Source organism: Orcinus orca, chromosome 10 (assembly GCF_937001465.1).
Source record: "Orcinus orca chromosome 10, mOrcOrc1.1, whole genome shotgun sequence".
Taxonomy (NCBI): Eukaryota; Metazoa; Chordata; class Mammalia; order Artiodactyla; family Delphinidae; genus Orcinus; species Orcinus orca.
The window spans coordinates 53,337,636-53,350,305 of record NC_064568.1 but is presented as its reverse complement, the minus strand read 5'-3'; the positions used below and the strand labels follow the sequence as shown (position 1 = coordinate 53,350,305).

Here is a 12,670-nt window from a genome sequence, read left to right as displayed (position 1 = left end):
ACAAACAACCAAAATCCATTCCAAAAATGGGCAGAAGACCTAAACAGACATTTCTCCAAAGAAGATATACAGATTGCCAACAAACACATGAAAGAATGCTCAACATCATTAATCATTAGAGAAATGCAAATCAAAACTACAATGAGGGCTTCCCTGGTGGCGCAGTGGTTGAGAGTCCGCCTTATGATGCAGGGGACACGGGTTCATGCCCCGGTCCGGGATGATCCCACATGCCGCGGAGCGGCTAGGCCCGTGAGCTATGGCCGTTGAGCCTGGGCGTCAGGAGCCTGTGCTCCGCAACGGCAGAGGCCACAACAGTGAGAGGCCCGCGTACCGCAAAAAAAAAAAAAAAAAAAAACTACAATGGGATATCATCTCACACCGGTCAGAATGGCCATCATCAAAAAACCTAGAAACAATAAATGCTGGAGAGGGTGTGGAGAAAAGGGAACCCTCTTGCACTGCTGGTGGGAATATAAATTGATACAGCAACTATGGAGAACAGTATGAAGGCTACTTAAAAAACTAAAAATAGAACTACCATATGACCCAGCAATCCCACTAGTGGGCATATACCCTAAGAAAACCATAATTCAAAAAGAGTCATGTACCAAAATGTTCACTGCAGCTCTATTTACAATAACCAGGACACGGAAGCAACCTAAGTGTCCATCAACAGATGAATGGATAAAGAAGATGTGGCACATATATACAATGGAATATTCCTCAGCCATAAAAAGAAATGAAATTGAGTTATTTGTAGTGAGTTGGATGGACCTAGAGTCTGTCATACAGAGTGAAGTAAGTCAGAGAGAGAAAAACAAATACCGTATGCTAACACATATATATGGAATCTAAAATACCAAATAAAAAAAAATGGTCATGAAGAACCTAGGGGCAAGACGGTAATAAAGACGCAGACCTACTAGAGAATGCACTTGAGGATACGGGGAGGGGGAAGGGTAAGTTGGGACAAAGTGAGAGAGTGGCATGGACATATATACACTACCAAACGTAAAACAGATAGTTAATGGGAAGCAGCCGCATAGCACAGGGATATCAGCTCGGTGCTTTGTGACCACCCAGAGGGGTGGGAGGGAGGCAGACGCAAGAGGGAAGAGATATGGGCACATATGTATATGTATAACTGATTCACTTTGTTATAAAGCAGCAACTAACACACCATTGTAAAGCAATTATACTCCAATAAAGATATTAAGAAAATAAGAATTAAAAAAAAAAATGAAAACACTAAGGCTCAAAAAGATTAAAACAAAAAACTGCCCCCTATTAAACAACTAGTGAGCAGGAGTAGTAAGACAGAAACCCAGGGTAAGATTCTAAGACTTGTGCTCTCCTCATTCTGACAGGGCTCCAGGCCCACCAGTATCAGCTTTAACCAATCTAACTTTAACTGCTGACTTCACACACTCATGTGCCCCCAAGAAATCTAGTGGTGTCCTTGCAAGACTTCACTTCAGCTAGAAGAAAACACACTACTTGGTCAACATTGCTAATTATCAGAGAAATGCAATTCAAAACTACAGTGAGGTACCACCTCACACCGGTCAGAATGGCCATCATTAAAAAGTCTACAATTTACAATGCTTGGTGTCAGTTTATTTATCTCTTGTAAAAAAAAAAAAAAAGTCTACAAATAACAAATGTTAGAAAGGGTGTGGAGAAGAGGGAACCCTCCTACACTGTTGGTGGGAATGTAAGTTGGTGCAGCCACTATGGAAAACATTATTGAGGTTCCTCAGAAAACTAAAAATAGAGATAAAGTTGCCATATGATCCAGCAATCCCACTCCTGGGCATATATCCACACGAAACTCTAATTCAAAAAGATACATGCACCCCTACGTTCATAGCAGCACTATTCACAATAGCCAAGACATGGAAATAACCTAAATGTCCATCGACAGATGAATGGATGAAGAAGATGTGGTACAAATATACAATGGAATACTACTCAGCCATAAGAAAGAACGAAATAATGCCATTTGTAGCAACATGGATGCAACTAGAGATTATCATACTAAGTGAAGTAAGTCAGAAAGAGAAAGACAAATACCATATGATATCACCTATTTGTAGAATCTAAAATACAGCACAGGGCTTCCCTGGTGGTGCAGTGGTTAAGAATCCGCCTGCCAATGCAGGGGACACAGGTTCGAGCCCTGGTCTGAGAATATCCCACATGCCGTGGAGCAACTAAGCCCGTGTGCCACAACTACTGAGCCTGTGCTCTAGAGCCCATGAGCCACAACTACTGAAGCCCATGCGCCTAGAGCCCACACTCCACAAGAGAAGCCACCGCAATGAGAAGCCCACGCACCACAACAAAGAGTAGCCCCCTCTCGCTGCAACTAGAGCAAGCCCGCGCACAGCAATGAAGACCCAATGTACCCAAAAGTAAATTTAAAAAAAAAAGGGGGCACAAATGAACCTATCTATGAAACAGAAACAGGCTCACAGACAGAGAGAACAGACTTGTGGTTGCTAAGGTGGGAGTTGGGGGAGGGATGGACTGGGAGTTTGGGGTTAGCAGATGCAAACTATTATATTGATATGTAGAAAGGATAAACAACAAGGTCCTACTGTATAGCGCAGGGAACTATATTCAATATCCTGGGATAAACCATAATGGAAAAGAATATGAAAAAGAATGTATATATGTGTGTAACTGAGTCACTTTGCTGTACAGCAGAAATTAATACAATATTATAAATCAACTATATTTCAATTAAAAAATAAATTTAAGAAAACACACACACACAAAAAAAGAAAATATATGTAGGGGAAAAGACATGGAACAACAAATTTCCAGGAAATCAATGATGACCCTTCATAAAGCTGATATACCAAAGTGTGTGTGTGTGTGTGTGTGTGTGTGTGTGTGTGTGTGTGTGTGTGTGGTGGTGGTGGTGGGGAGGGGACGTGGTTTCAAGTTCAGAAATGTCACACTATGAGCTTGAAATCCTTCCTAGGTTTTAGGAAGGATTCTTCCACTCACTGATTCTCATTCATTTATTTTAATCAACACATAATGTATTGAGGGTCATTCTGTGCTAAATAGCCAACATAACAAGGAATGCCTGTCCCTGTTTAGCTTGGGAGACAGAAAAGTAAACAAGCACTATATCCCCTGTGAAAGAATGCTAAAGAGAAGAGAGAAGGTCTTGAAGGATGAGTGGGATTTGACCAGGTGGGAGGAGGTGGGTTGGGGGTAGAGGAAATACAGAACTGCAGTGTATACAGAGAAAGACACATATAAAGGGATTTAGATCACAGACAGAAGACTCACATGGCTCAGGGCAGCTGGACAGTAGGGATGGGTGAGGAACTGGGGGAAGTAAAGCAAAGGCGTAATTCATTCAGAGGTAGCAAGGGTGTAGAATGAAAAGCATTATTTGCTAGTTTTACATTTACCCCAAGGAGAAAGGGGAATTATATGTTAATTTCCAAAATAGATCTATTTCTGGATTTTCAGTGTGTGTCCATGTGTTCATATCTAAACAGATGATTGAACACATCCCTAGAAAAGAAAATGGGACTCACCAAAACCCATCATGGTTCTTAAGACATGTTCATGATTATTTTCTGCTAAAATTTCAGGTACAGAAATTGGAAGCATGACCCCAAATGCCTACTTGCTTCTGGTGATAAATTCTACAAAGATTTCCAAAATATCCTAGTAGCCAAGATGAAGGATAGGTTAATAGTATAATTAGGTAGATCTATTGTGATTGGACAATTCAGGTATTAGGATCAGCCTAGGCAGATTCATATTTGGTCCTTTTCCTTTCATTTACTTTTCAATCAATAACTTGGATGAAGATATATGATTTCACAATGTTTCAGTAACAAAAGCAATAGCTAATAATTTTGACAACGAAATCCAGTTTCAAAGGAACCTTGATATACTCTAAATAATGAAATCTGAGATAAAAGTCCTACATTTTGGTTAAAATTTTTGACGCGTCAACCAAATGCAATATGAGAGCCTTGTTTGGATCACGAGCTAAATAAACCAATTTTGAAAAAAATATTTGAGACAATTTGGAAAAACTGAATATGGACTTAGTATTAAATAATATTAACAAAATATTATCAGTTTTTTCTTTTAGGTATGATAATGACTTTCTGGTTACTTTTTAAAAGAGTTTTTAAATTTGAACAATACATGAATGTTTACAGGTAAAATTATATAACTGTGGGATTTACTTTAAGATAGTTCAGGAAAAAAAGATTGGATGTGGATAGATGAAATACATATATCAGAAAACTACAATGTTGAAGCTTGGTGATAGGTTCCTGCTCTGGGGGCTGATTATTACCTACCCCTCTGATTAAGGTTGGTAGACAGGCTTTCGATTGTCAAAAATTAAAGTCTTGCCTCCTCTTTAGTTGGCAAGGAAATACTCGCCGTGGATGGTATCCACCCAGAAGGGTGGTTTGTATTTATTTAGAAGGCCATCGGGTGAATAGACCACTTGGTTCTCCAAGCTCCATCACCCTCTTCAATGGGGGTGAGGCCAACCTTCTGTCTACTCTGCCCTCCACAAGCCAATGGTTTTCAGTTCTAATGTGTGATGTAAGTGCGGGCATGTGTTGAGGGAGGGGAGGGTGAGGCAGGGATTAGAACAGGGAGAGACCAACTTCTCTCTCAGTCTTTCTAGAAAGGTAACTACGTCAGGCGACATCTACTTGGTTTCCCTGCAGACTAATCACTACTTCAGTCCTGCCGTGCAGGACACCTCCTTTTATAGTTTGGTCAATGTCCACTTGAGAAAACTGTAAAACAAGGTTCTCCCATCCAATATTCTCATCGTGTGGTGTGCGCTGTGGGAAGTTGCAAACTCTCGGAGACTACTTTATAGAAGGGCTTAAGCTTAAGCCGGGTGGTTAATTACCAAGGAGCTTATCACCTGGCTGAATGCCTCTTCTAACCCTAACATTTCATAATCTATGACACTAAGTTGTTCAAAGGTCTTTAGGTGAAAGGAACCAAGTCCTCCTGTTTTCAAGTACTGAGGCATCTAATTTTATAAATAGATGGCTCTGCTTCAGAAAAGTCAGCTGGAGCTTTCAACCTGTAAAATTGTTAACTGAAGGACAAGAACCATCATGGTATTAGATGAAGAGGCAGAAATGCAGGGGAGGCCAGTGCAAATAATATGCTAAGAAATTAAACACGTCAAGGGGAGAGAAACCAAACGGGAGGGTGGAGGATTCTGAAAATTATGGCTGAGAAACAGCTTAATAATTAAATCAACACTTAGTCAACCTACCTAATTATTGTGACGTATAGAAGGTACCTAATATTCAGAATTTTTAAAAAATCGAGTTGTACATTTTGTAAATTCCTCTTAAAATGAGCAGGTAGGATCATACAAGTGAAAGCATATCTAATCCAGCAAAAGGGAAACTGAAGATTAGGGAGGTGAAGTGACAAAGTCACATAGTTACTTAGAGTCAGCACACAAATTAGCATCCAGATCTTTGAACTCTTGATTACATTTTTTTCTCTAACAGATTAAGACAGACAAAGAGCCGGGAACAGGCCTCCACCTACAGAACCACCAAGCTCTGGAAACCCAATATGGCTCGCCCTTGGCTATAGAGTTTGGAGTTCCATTTTAATTTTTGCTGTTATCAAGTACCTTATAAATACAAATTAGTGGAATCAGGTTCTCCATCAGGTAAGAGCATATCCCCAGAGTAATTAGGCACTAGAGCCAGTTCCTGTGGGCAGGATAGTGGTGGCGATGGAGGGCTGTGGGAAAGGTCGCGAGCTGTACTCACCTGCTGGGTTAGACATGCCCCACAGGTATCATCAGAGCAGTGCCTGTCTCGGGCTCAGCTCCAGCTGGGCAAACGCATGTACCAGGAGGAGCTCTCCCCTGTTCCCCAAGCTGTGAAAGTCTTTTGCACATAGCCAGGTATCTTCCTGTTGCACTTCCTGCCAACTTTTCTCTGTGCTTCTCCCTGATTGCTAAGTCTACAATCACACAAAATCACAAAACCATGCAGAGCAATGCAGCTCTTTGCAATCACAGTGCTGTTGTATTTTTACAGTTTGGGATGTGACCCTTTGATTAAAGCCTAGCTCCCCACTAGCCTCTAAGCTAAAAAATAAGAGAGAAAAATTAACTCACCCTACAGAACCTCCTCACTTTCCAGCTGTCAGCCTCCAAGCTTGCCTAAATCTTTTCCCACCCAGCCTTCTCCCTTCCTGTTATAGTAGAAGAGATGTGGGTCCTGGCTCTGGCTAATCCCTCTACTTATATTCTAGGTTAGAGCCTTTCCTACCAGCTCATAACGCTTGTATTGGCTCCTCTCAATCCTGTCTACATCTTGCAACTGTCCCACCCTGTTGGCCCCTCCCCATTAGAACGTAAAGACTCTCAGGGCCTTTTCCAGCTGCCACCCCCTTCTCACTCTCCTTTCACTAGTGAGCTTGACACTTGTCCACACTCACCACTTCTCCCACTTATCATTCACTCCTCAGCCTCCTAACACCTCACTGAACATCACTTTTCCAACCTCCTTATCACCAAACCCAACAGCTACTTTTAAGTGCTTGTTTTACTTCATCTCTCAACAACAGTTGACAGTGTTGACTGTTATCTGCTATTGAAACTTGTTTCCTCTTACGAGACACCCCAACCCTGTGTCTCCCCCCATCTATTTAGCTGTGTTCAGTCTCTTTTGCAGGTTCGTTCAATTAACAACTATCTATTGACCACTTAATATGTGCTGGGCAATGTCCTAGGTGCTGAGGATAGAAAGGAGAATGAGACAGGAAGCTTATATTCTAGTGAGGGAGGAGCCAAATAAGTAGGTAAATAAACTAACAAGATGACATCAAAAAGTAAACTTGGCCTTAGGTAGGGTTGGCCAATAGCTTCTTCCTAGGTTTAATTTTTAGTTATGCAGTGAACTTGATATCTTCTCTGTGCCTCCCTATTTCCCTATTTGGGGAAGATAATTAGAAAAAGATGACAAGGATGGGAGCAGAGTGGCAACTAGCATCCTGCATCTTCACTACTTAGAAAAGAAAGTCATGAACAGAAAAAAAATAAGTATAAGAGAAATGGGACACACCACAGTCCTCCCCTAGAGATGCCACCTATTAAAGAAAATGCACTTCCCTGCCCCGACAGTAGAGGGTACTCTTAAACTAAGAAAGCTATGGAACCATCCAAACCTGTCTGATACATTTTCTAATGATCATCCAGTTAAATCTAAGACATTTAAAAACAGAACACAGGCAAGATCCATATGAAGTTATTATATAAGAACAATAAAGATGGGAAATAATTGATATAAATACTCTAAGGAAAGGAAAAGCAGAATAAAACTGTACACAACATTTCAACACAAATCGTATGCCATTAACAACCATTTGCAGATACAGGAGGACATCTCAAATAAGAAATCCAGTAGAGAATGGGTAGAAAATAGGAATATGTGAAATAGACACCCAAACTCAGGAAATAATTTGAATATAAAGAAAAACTATATCAGGAATAGACTAAATTGCAAAGTCGCCAAGGGAAAATCAACTTGATTAAAAATAAATTAAGAAACATTGAGGAAATGAATAAAAAGTTAACAAAGAAAGTGAAACAACAGATCTGAGAAAAACTATAAGTATTCTTGGAATAAGGATAACTGAAATCCATGAAGGAGGGAAACAGAACAGTGGTATCTAACTAATGTTTAAGAGTCTAATCCAAGAAAATACTCCAGGAGAAAAACATTCTGGAATGCACATATTGAAAAGGACCACCACACGCTCAGGGCTGTCAACTCCAAACCACAATTTAGAAAAAGTTTAGACTTTAAGAGATAAAGAAAAAATGACATGAGCCTCTCAGTAAAATGATGGAGTCACTGGCAAAGGATAAAAATTCAGGCTTGTGTCAGCAATGTGTAAAGCCAAAGAAATTGGACCAACATTTTCTTAAAACTGAAAGTAAGAAATTGTGAACCAAGGATTTTTTTTTAAATTCAGGCAAATTTCTAGAATCAAAGCCATCGAAAAACAAATTTAAACACGTAGGAACTTAAGGAATACTGTATTCCTAAATTCTTGAAAAACCTACTAGAGGATGGCCAAGAGAAGATTGGAAAAATGTTACGATTTTGAATGTACGTATGTAAATATGTGTGTGTTATATCTATAAGCACACATAGACATATACTACATATTTATTTGTAGATCTGAGACAAAAACAAAGGTAGTTGTAAAGATGGGAGATAGTTTGTAAATGTTTTGTTCTGATAAAGTTGAAACAGCACAACTAAAAAATTAGAGAAGAAGGGAAGAAAAAAAGAAAGAATAAGCACATCGATTGTCACTTAGGTAACAGGTGAGGTACAAAGGATATCATTTAAAGATGACACATCAGAGCTTCCCTGGTGGCGCAGTGGTTGGGAGTCCGCCTGCTGATGCAGGGGATGTGGGTTCGTGCCCCACTCCGGGAGGATCCCACATGCCGCAGAGTGGCTGGGACCGTGAGCCATGGCCGCTGAGCCTGCGTGTCCGGAGCCTGTGCTCTGCGGCAGGAGAGGCCCGCGTACCGCAAAAAAATAAATAAATAAAGATGACAAATCAACTAGTAGAAATCTAAGTAAGAAAAATGGAAAATAACAATGAAAGGTATGATACTTAGGTAATACTACAACAAAAATACAAACCCTTTCTAAATACCAAAAAAAAAAAAAAAAAGAAAGAAAATTTTAAAGCAAAAACAGGCTACCTAGAGAAAAAAAACCCCACAGGAATATGTAACAAAATACACAGCAGATCTAAGCACTTTTCAGTGCGGCATTTTCTTTCTCCCTTTTTGTTAGTTCCCTACTCCATTTTTTCCTTACCACATTCTCACAGAGCTCTTCCTCTCCCAAGGTAGTCCATGCATGTGTATTTCCATTCCCATGTGTGTTTCCACACTTAAGTCAAGTATAAACACACACACATTAATACACATGCATACATACATACATATAGGGAGGGCTTTTAAAATGTACAAAATGACATGTATTAGTCACCCCTTTTTGTATTTTATTTTTCGTCTTCAAGCAAACCTCATGACAGTATCTCCATGAAAAATTCTCACTCACTCATCCTGAGGCTACACAAAATACCAGGATGTAGATGTTCCAACTCATTCATCTGTTCCCCTGATAGTTTTGTGGCCACTGGAAATTATGCTGTAAAAACATATGAGTACACACATCCTTTTATTTCTATAGGATAAATTCCAGAAGTGGGGTTTCTGGTTTGAAGGATACTCATATTTTTTATTTCAATAAATGTTTCCAGATTGGTTTCCAAAACAACTCTAACACATCGTATCCCCATGAGGCAAGAATATTATCTCCCTTTTAAATCTTAAGAAACTGAAGTGCACCTGCCTGCCTTCCAAACCGGTGCTTTCTCCACCCCGTACTCAGCCTCCCACGTGACCCGCACCTGTCCTTCAGCGGCCAAGTGTGGGTGGTTCAGGGAGAAGAGCTCGTTTTTCTTAAACCTCCTGTGCACACAGCTGGCAGTGCCCTCATTGTAGCCGCGGGGCCACCGCTGCTGGGCTTGTGCTATTTACAACATATAATGGCCCTCTCATAAAAGTACAGTGATGTAAACTTTGTAAGAATAATGATATTCCAGGAGCAAAAGTGGCTACTAGAGCTTGATGGTACTAAATTTTACCTGAGAGGTCACAAGAGATTGCTAGTACAATGAAAAATAAAGGGACTCTTCTGCCCAATTAAACACATTATCCCAGTAAAGGCAGTGGGAAAGCAGAAGGGGAAAGAGAGGCAGGCAGGTCTTGGGGTCAGTTTGGTTACTACATCTCTGCTCTTTGAGTTATTATGTTCTGTAAATAACTAAAGAATGTGCCACTCACTAAATCCTACTTACTTAGTGGGGAGAGAGAGAGAGACAGAGAATGAAAACAGAAAGCAGCATTAATTTTAAGAATAAACAAGCTGAAGCATCCTTCTGTAGCTGTTGTCGATGGAGCTAATTTTGTGAATTCGGTTATGCTTCTGGACATGTACACTGGAGAAGGTTAGCTATAATAATTCAAAGAGCATTGCTGTAACAACATCCTTTCCAAATAAATTTGAGAAAAAACAAACAAGTTTCTGTTTTGACCATGGGGGAAAACTCGGCATGGCATTTGAGTCCTTTCACAGTGTACAGGAAAGAAGTTCTGCTAATGTGTGAGTTCTGGCAGGAGAGACATAATAATGAATAATATTATGAATAACAACGTTTCACTTTCTTCTTGGAAAAATCTAGTAGAGAGTGGTCAAGTTGATGTGGGAATGGTCAAGTAGGGCCAAACCATAAGCTTCAACAAGTCTGATTTACACTTGACCATGAGCTCATGAGCAATGGGACAGGAGTTCCTGGGTCTCTGTGGCAGACAGGAAACTTACAGAAAAAAACAAAAAGCAGGAAATATCAGAGTGATCCAGTTCTGCATGATGGGGCAATATTGTGTAATCCCTCTAACCTTCAACTTTCTTTTAAACAGTTCTTTAAATAATTGAGCTTCTGTTTTGTTTCTCTCTTAATCACTTTTAAACAGTCACTTTGAATGAATGCTTTAGTTTGAACTGAAAAATATCCAGGAAGTAGAGATTAGAAAAAAATAACATAGAATGTACCCTTGTATTTTGAGTCCATGGGCAATCTTCTATTAGTTCCATATTGGCTCCATTTTATGTTACTACTTGTACCTTTCTACATGGCTAATGATATCACTGATAAATATTTGTATAGCATTTTTGACTTTTTCTAAGAGCAGTCTTTTCACAACTTCCCAGTGGGGTAAACACAGTAGGTGTAATTACCCCCGCTTACAAGTGTACAAATCAGTTAAGTCACCTACACAGGGCCACTTAGCCATAAATAGACTCAGGAAGTACCCAAACCTCCAGATGCCTAGTCCAGGCACTTTCATTATAACACACTTTGTACAAACAGCAACACGGAGTCCAAATCAGTGTTTATCACCTTCTGTATGAAATACCCAAGTTCTGGGCTGATGACACACCAAGTACAGAGGTGTTTCAGAAGGATCATGAAGCTATCAGTTCCTGTGATGGGTTGGAAATGTCTGCCGTGGGTGAGGAGAAGGGAGTGTTAACATGCACAGCATGCCAGCCCTGGGTCCCTATTCTCCATTTGGACTACAGTCTTTACTGGCACCCAATCCCATCAACTTAATCTCATGGTCACTTCCTGGACCATATTTCCCAGGATTGAACCATCCCTAACATCCCCTGTTTTTTCATTTGTGTCTATAACCTCCTCTTCCTCCACCTTCCTCAGTTCCCACCCCCACCTTTGTTCTTTCACCTCAGAAACACCTTCAATTCCTTGACCACTTTCTTACCAGTCTGTCTAACTCCACAATCCATTAATTCAATTATTCTTCTAAGATGCTAAACTATTTTCCTCCTTTGTCTTTTTACTAAACTTTGTTTGAACATGTCTTACCATGAATTAATCTAACCAGCCTGATTTTAAACTGTAACCCCACTGCAGTAAATGTCTCCACATATAAATCTAGTGCCACTAAAAATTTTGGATGTTCAACTTCAACAGGCCCATCTGTGTCCTTTTCAAACCATTTCCTCCTCATTGGTCAGCAGATTGTTGTACTGCACAGCACCTGTGAATGGTGCCCAGGGCTATACAACGCAGCGGTGCTGGTGGTCAGCATCCCTTCTCGTTCCCCTCACTGGTCATTTCAAGCCTTCAGAACTAGCCTCAAATTCCCTCACTCATTAAAAAAGATGACTTCATGGTGCATTAATGTTCAAAATCATGACATAAAGTAGACCTCAGTCTCCCCACCCTCAACCTAAAGAATTGTCTGTATCCACATCCATCCTTCTCTCCTTCCTTCCCTCCTCTAAACATGGGCCATCTGTTCTACAGTTGTTCCATCCTCCCATTGAAGTTCAAGAAAGCACCCCTCCTCTGACACTCTGCCACATGAATTAGTTCCTCTCTTTTCTAAATCCTAAACCTCTCCCTCTCTGTGGACCTCTTCACCTGGACTTATAAACATGGTCAGGTCTCTCATGCTCAAACCAAAACAGAACACACCCTTGTGTAACAGCTACTGTGAGAACAACGCCCATACATCCTTAATTCCTTCCATTTCAGGGAATACCAGCCTGACTTCAAACTGCTGACACCTGCCTCTACTTGTCCAAGGGCTACTTTGGCCACCAGAGCCCATTCTCCTTTCATTCAGCAAGCTGAAAAGTTCCGTGGAATGAATGCACTGCCCCCTACCTCCAGAGCAACCTTCCACCTGTGATTAATGGTAACTGCTGCATAAATATCCCAGCTCCCTAACTCATCAGGTGGGATAAACTCCAAGGCATATGTTCCATATTTTCACCGAGTCCCCTGATAGGATTAAGTGCCAGTTGCCCCAAAGTAACTTGCTTAAAAATACATGCTTTTTTTCTTTTTTTTTTTTTGCGGTACGTGGGCCTCTCACTGTTGTGACCTCTCCCGTTGCGGAGCACAGGCTCCAGACGCACAGGCCCAGCGGCCATGGCTCATGGGCCCAGTCGCTCCGCAGCACGTGGGATCTTCCCGGACCGGGGCATGAACCTGCATC

General features: G+C 40.7%; 1 protein-coding gene across 1 annotated transcript in view; it reads right to left on the bottom strand.

Annotated features, from left to right (window-relative positions):
- Positions 1-12,670, bottom strand: part of GADL1 (glutamate decarboxylase like 1) — a 362,052-nt gene that overhangs the window by 217,346 nt on the left and 132,036 nt on the right. The gene's annotated exons all lie outside the window — the stretch shown is intronic.